Source organism: Uloborus diversus, chromosome 3 (genome assembly GCF_026930045.1).
Source record: "Uloborus diversus isolate 005 chromosome 3, Udiv.v.3.1, whole genome shotgun sequence".
Lineage (NCBI taxonomy): Eukaryota > Metazoa > Arthropoda > Arachnida > Araneae > Uloboridae > Uloborus > Uloborus diversus.
Window position 1 is genome coordinate 12,162,349 of NC_072733.1, and position 7,701 is coordinate 12,170,049.

Sequence of the window (7,701 nt, forward strand, 5' to 3'; positions counted from 1 at the left end):
CTATTTAAACTGACTGCTTTTGTGAGACAGAATTTGTTTTATATCTAATTTATCAACTTCTATGGACTTCTTAAATACTACACCAGAAGTGATCAGCTTACACAGGTTTCACTGTACCAAGATATCCTTGGTTAACTCTAGTTTTATGTACCAATTAAAAAAATGGATTAAACATCTAAAACTCTCACTTATATTGATATTTTTATGAAATACGTTAAAAATAATAGCTACCAATAATTAAGAGAAGTTTTTGATGTCTTGAAGCATCTCTTTGACTTTTTGCCTGCCCAGTTGAAGGATATTGCCAGATGGTTTGTCAGAATATCAGACATTATTTTTCTTGTTGCCAGTTTCACATCTACCCCAACTTTGGATGAAAACAGTCTTGCCTAAAAAAAAAAGTAGGAGCATGGTAACTAAAAGATTTTACACATACAGTGGTCGCCGTTTAATTGAATCAGTGGTTAATTGAATCAAACTCTTTAATTGTCAAAAACAGAACAAAATCCAGCTTTATTGAATCAGTCGCTTTAAGGAATGAAAACGGTTTAGAACAAACGTGATTCAAATAAGCATCGATCACTGTATATCAATGAGTGAACAAATATACAGCAGTACCTATTTTAAGGGCTACCTCTGAAAAAGGGACATTTTTTCTGGTCCCAGTCCCTTTAATTTGGGACTTTCACGTTTTTTCCTCTAATTAAGAGACAGTCAGAGAGAAAAACTGCAGTAATTATTGTAAAAATGCATAGACATAAAGTTTTTTTGGCTAAAAATTAACTGGTAGGAGTTTGCCTTGACATGAACATGCAAAGCAGCAATTTAAATTGTATTTAAAATTCTTGTTGAGATTTATACGCGTGTTTTTCCTTCTCAGTAATTTATTCACATGGGTTCAACTCAGACAAATAGTGCACCGCCAATGATCAACTTTTTATAGAAAACCTAAAACGTGATCACACTGTATTTGCATTGCATTGCATTGTAAATTATGTGACATGAAGCAAATCCATGAAACAAGTTATACAAAAATTATTTCTATGAATTCCTAAATTTGATTCTACTAAATTTTTGATTAAATTTTAATTTTAAAGACAACATTTTTTTTCAATTTGAATAACTTTAAATTTTAGTTTAGCTTTTTCAAACATTTGTAATATTTACTCTTAATAGTTAATGTACACTATGATTTTTTTTTTCAAAGTACACAGAATGCATCATTTCATATGCCAGTGACACCTCTATTTAAGGAACACAAAGTCTATTGCCTTTAGTGTCCTTTATTGAGAGGTTCTACTATAGTAAGCTGAATCTTAATATTCATTTGTTTATTCACTTCTTAATATGTAAAATAGTAATTTGATTTTTAAAAAAATATTAAACTTACAGCATAAGAAAAATAGTCTTGATTATTCAGAAAATCTTCCCATTCATCAAACTCCTCCATTGTTTGATTTGGAAGCTTTGGCAACTCTACTTCGGACAAACCACCGGTAGCTGAATTATTTGCGAGCACCAACTGATTTAATTTTGTAAGACTTTCATTGATATTTTCTAAATTGGCACTCACAGCTTTTTGCCAATCTGAAATCAAACAAATTTTTAGTAACACATAAAGAAAATTCTGAAGAAAGTACAGCACATAACTATTTCAAAGCTACAATGGAGCCCCCTCATCAGTGCAAAAAACTCATCTCACAACAAGAAAGTCATGAGAGAACTTCAGTAAGGGAAAGGATCACAATATATTATTTACATTTACAATTAAGTCTAATTTCTAGTTAGACCTCTAAATTTTTACTACTTAAACAAGCTTTTGAAGGTTTAAGGTAAGCAAACAAATTTGACCAAGTCACAGTATTTTTTTAAATGTACATACATTTTGAAAAAAAATTAAACCTATAGCCTTAAAGAAATCAATTAAATATACAGCCCAATTTACTATCAATGTAATTTACCTGACAAAACAGTCTTTAAGTGTATTTTCAATCGTCGACTCAGTCGCAGGCTCTTGCTGGTGCATCACAAATGAATGCCCTTAAACACAAATACCCTTAAATAAAAATTGTAATGTTTTCCATTGCATTCAACACTATCTGACAACAAGCATTTTAGTTCGTCAATAGTGTCTTTCAGGAAATCTGACAGTGAAAGAGGTTTTCCCACACCACAAAAGACGCCTACTAGAAAAGGCTTGCTAAAAATGAGTGAATTTTTTTTCACTTAATTTTGTTAATATAAGCCAAAAGTTTTCCCTGAACTTTTATATAATAGTAACCTATCAACATTAAAATCAATATCGATTTCAGAAGAAAAATCTAATTTAGATATAATTTTGTTGACATTTTTTGCCAAACCAAAATGACAATATTCTCCATTTTTAGATCTGTTATATTTACATTTCTTGCTGTTTCTAAAACTGTCTTAGAATCTTTAGGCAGATTCCACTGTTTGGGGAAAATTCCACTGTTTAGGAGATCATTGATTGCTCTATGGGAAATTGTATGCTTTAGACACCAGGTACGAAACTTTGAAATATCAAAAAATTCATTGGAATCAGGGCCACTTTCATCAGATGTATATTCATAACTTTCAAAAAACTCATCTGGACACTTGATATCTGAAATAGAATTTAAAGAAGAATTGCCCAATATAACATTACTGACTCATGTTGTAGATGCAGAAGTAAAATTGGGAGGGTCTTGAGGTAAATAATTAGAGGTTTAAGGATTGGCATGGTCTTGAAGTAAAGAAATAGATGTTGAAGGACAAGAAGAGGGTTCTGAAGTACATTAGATGTTGAAGGACCAGCTTCAGAAATGTCGAGATCCGGAATGGTATCAAAAAATTTCAAAGTATATTTCTACTATCTTCAATAATTGCATTTAAAACAATTTCTTTGTATTTCTTATTCAAAAATTTTTGTTTAATACGATCATTTTGACGCTTACTTCTATCCATCGTCAACTAAAAAAAATGAAAAAACTAGCTGATATGTGCATCACATGACTTCCTTTTATACCAATTTAAAGTTATTTCCCCATTATTGGCAATTTTAATGTGATTCAATCGTTAACTCTCTAAATATCACCAAGAATAGCCAAATTGAAACCAGATTTAAAAAAAAATAAAAAAACGCCTACTTTGTCGCCAAGTTGGCGACAAAACTTGGTGACCAAAAACTTCTCGATATATTGCCAAGTGTCCGGCAAATTATAACACCACTTCAGTTTGCATTGAAATTAACATTGATTTCCCCCAAAAAAGCTGTAAATGACTCCCTTTGGAACATCCGAATGCAACCAAAATGAGAGGTGCACAACTAGACCCCACTAGGAGTCTACGTACCAAATTTCAACTTTCTAGGACATACCGGTCTTGAGTTATGCGACATACATACGCACATACATATATATACGTACATACGGACGTCACGAGAAAGTTGTAATTAACTCGGGGAATGTCTATATTTCGGCCGTCTATCTTATGCATCTTTACGTTCTTAGGTACTTATCCGCGAGTGGTCGGGTTGAAAAAAAAAACTCAACATTAATTCGGGGATGAGCAAAATAGAAATTAATTCCGAATTTTGAGTGAAAATTTTTTCGCGAATACTATACTTCCTTTTTTGTAAAAGGAAGTAATAACTTTCCATAAGTTAATCGAAAAAAATTTTCAATAATTTTAAAGAATAATAATGTATTCTTACAACAAGTTAATCTTTATTTGAATCACTGGACAGAATAAGTGTTATAAATCAGGGGTGCCCTCCCCCCCTCCCTCCCAAGAGCATTGGGGCACCCTCTAGAAGTAAGAAAAATACCCAGCCCATCCTAAAAATTACAATAGCCCCCCCCCCAGGTGGGCGCCCCTGTATAAGTTAAAATTGTACCTAATCAAGTGTAAAAAATCGACATTATTTAAGATGCGAGAGAGTAAGATTTTTAAAAAGTTTCATGAAAATATGAGGTCAGGTTGATCATTCCCCCCCCCCCCTTGTTTCGACTGCGTAATAAAAAATGGCACAAAACATAGTCTACTCATGTTAAATTTACATACAATTAAGTTGCACTTATATGCCGATTCATGTAAGAGGTAAGGTTGTTTTTTTTTCCGTTATAAGATATAAAAAATTCAAAACCCGTATCTAACTCGAAACAAAAACTAAAAAAAAATCTGATCAAACTATTGGTTACGGGGCGGAATATTTTTTCCAATAGACAACAATAGGAGATAATTTTAAGTCAAGCCACCTTATCTAAATAAAAAAGCTATCACGTCTATTTATTACTTTTTTTCTTTCCCGATCTGTTTTTAACCCAATGCTAGTTTTTCGAGTCAGTTATTTTTTGTTTGTTGAATCTTTGCGGGGAATTCTAGCGTTGAAAACTTTAAAGCACCAGGTGAAACATGACAAATCCAGATGGAAGCCGCTCGCCATTTTGTTTTGCTGTGATAATAAAGAAGCAATACGCATTCTATTCTAGAAAACCAGAAACAAAACCTTAGCATTTTATTTCAAGTTACTTCTGGAAAAAAAAAACTACAGTAATAAGCGGAATATTTGGTAGTACTTAGTGATTTATCAATTGCGTGCATTACAGAAAGTGCTTTTTTTTTTCTTTTTTTGTAAAAGTAGCTGAACTTTGAAAAATGTTTCAAATGTTCTTAGTTTATGCACGGAAATATCGATAATTATAAAACGTAATACAATTAAATTTACTGAAAGCCTTTTCAAACATAATACCCTTAACTACAGGATATTGCTTTGAAATAGAACAAATTGATTCATACAACGAATTTTATTTTTTTCTCTTGACTATTTTCAACTTCTATCTTTTTCAAACACTATTTTGATAGAGACCTTTTCTGTTAGTAAAATTGATTCTTTACCATGAATATTTTAAATTGAATAACAATTCTTTAAATAATTGTATTCATTTTCTCTCTCAGTATTCAAGTATATTAATTTTTGAATTTGAGTTCAGTATGAACCACATTTTATAGCAGCAACACCTTTTTAATAAAAATTTCGTAGTCGGAAATAATAATAAGCAAAACGTTCACTTTAAGGAAAACAAATGTGTACCAATCAATTCGAATACAAATCAGAAATTAAATTTGCACTAAGAAATGTTAGCGAAAAATATTTCTGCGAAATAGTTATTGATAATAAGTTATAAAAATGGAATAATTATTTTTCGCTAAATGTTCGAAGGTAAGTAAATGTTTCGAACTGGATCAAACTCAGTATGTAAAAAAAATTACAAATCAAAATTTTAATAAAACTCGACTTATAAATAAAATTTATATGTGAAAGATTTTTAAAATAATTATAACTAAATTGATGACTTACTTTTGATGAAAGAATAATCTTTTGTAGGAATTGTTCTTCTGTAGTTGCGAGCAGCTCCGGAAAAGGTTGAAGTTGGCAAACAAAAAAAGTTGTAGTTATTGTTTCACGGTTTTCAGAAATAGAGGGCGCTCGGATGCGGTGACGTTTGAACGTCAAATATTACGTTCTTTTAGCACGGGAATAACACCGTGGCATTAGAACTATTTTTGAACGTCTAATATAACGTTATTTCAGAACTAGAATGGCACCGTGATAATATTACTGTTGCTGTACGTCTAATTTTATGTGCAAGTAACACTTAACACCGTCATTCGACCAATAACACGATTCCTGTACCAAATTTGAACGTTCTGGTGCTACTGGGGAAAATATTGTGGAAAATTTTAAATAGTAGATAGTGTACTTTCAAGAAATAAATATAAAACAATGGAGACATCTGTTTCTTATGCATATACGAATGTTGAAAAAGTATAATGTGTCAAAATACACGCCCCCCCCCCCTTAACGTCTCAATTTAGTTCTGAATATTTTTATCTGCATCTAGTTTCAAATAAAAATGACCTCTGATTAATATAATTTCAGTTTTCAACTTGATGCAAATTAATCTATTAACTAGGTGTGCTCACTAAACCATTGAAATATTCAGAGGTTCTTAATCTCTTTTTTTGGAGTGGGGTATCGAGATAGGATCCCCACAGTGTGGGGTGCCCCACGTCTTAAGGTGTCCAATGGCCTATGAAATTGAAGAAAAAAACTGGAAAAAAAAACCTAGCACTAAGACATATTTAAAGTTACAAATATACACTGATGGCTTCTGAGGAGGGGGCTATACAGATTTTGTTGCAGGGAGGTCCAAAAGGTATATATCTGGGCCTGAACAGGATACCTTGTTTTAAGCTTCTGCATATTTCTAGTATCACTCTTTCAAACTTTCCTTTGCATATACATGGGTGCCACACCCCTAAGAGCACCCCACAATCCCCCCCCCCCGTTTTTGGGCATCCCCCCCCCCATATATTTCCTTTCAGAATTTTTAAGCTAACGCTAAACTTTGTTCCATTTAAATCAGAAAATTTTATTTTTCTCCTTTTATAGAAAAAAAAATAAATAAATAATGCTTTTGATATCATTACAAGAAATATATTTCCATGTTCGAAAATCTTTATAAAACTTAATTTAATGTAGCAAAAACAAGCAATTTTGTATGTTCGTTATTTGTTGCTTATTTATTATTTTTCATTTTCTTAACCAGTTTTAATTCCTTTATTCATTTTGAATCAATTAAAACTATAATATAATTTTCGTTGTCTCGGAATCTTTTGATCAATTTAAAATTAATCGTATTAAAGAGAACAAGGTTTAAGAAAAAAATCTGTTTTTAATTCTGCTAACACATGGCCTTTTTTTTTTTTTTTTTTTTTTTTTTTTTTTTTTTTTTAATATTTGAATCAAAATCGAGCGTTTCATTTATTGACAGCATGCATTTTCGAATCCGCGGCTTACATCCTTCAGAACCCGTTTCAGCCACTCTTTCCGCTCCCGCTTGTGACTATTTTTTTAAATGAAACTCGAAAGCGAACAAGGAGCCAATCTTGCAGCTCCGCGGTAACCCTATCTTTCTCCTTTAACCGGTTGCGCTTTCCGAGCGTAGCTGTTGTCGCAACTCTGAAAACTACGTTTTCACGTAGGGACTCTATTCGCGACGATCGTGTGGGAGCGCCGAAGCCCATCTGCGCGCCGAGCGGTTGGTCGCACCGTCTTTGGTTTTTCCTCCGGGGTCCTGTTGCTCGAAAAAAATCTTGAGAGACTGTACCTCATAATTTTAGCTGAAAGCCTAATTAAGTGTTTTTTTTTTTTTTTTTTTTTGCTTTTAATGTTTCTGAAAACGTTGGTTTTTTTAAATAAATTTTAGGAAGACAACACAATACTTACAAAAAAATACCTGCTGAATACTTGAGAAAGAAAACCTAAAACTTCCTTGTAGAAAAGAGATAAAGAGAGAAGCATACAAAAACAATACTGTGAATGCGAAAACACTTGTTTTCGTTTTACTTTAATTTTCACGAGCTCATCATTATCGAGAAAATTTAAGCCACACGAAATATTTAAACTTTCTGTTCTATTCATACAGAATTCATTAAATTTTTCATCTCGCAAAAGTCACCGATACGTTCATTTCCGCAAAAATTACGACTCGTGTAAATGCTTTTACAGTTGGTAAATTGTTAATAAATTGAAATAAATCTGCATTTCTTTAAGAAGTACTGTATTAAATAATCCTACATTCTCGATGAAAAATGTTAACATTTTTAATTATAAAATTAAAATTTCAATCAACAAAT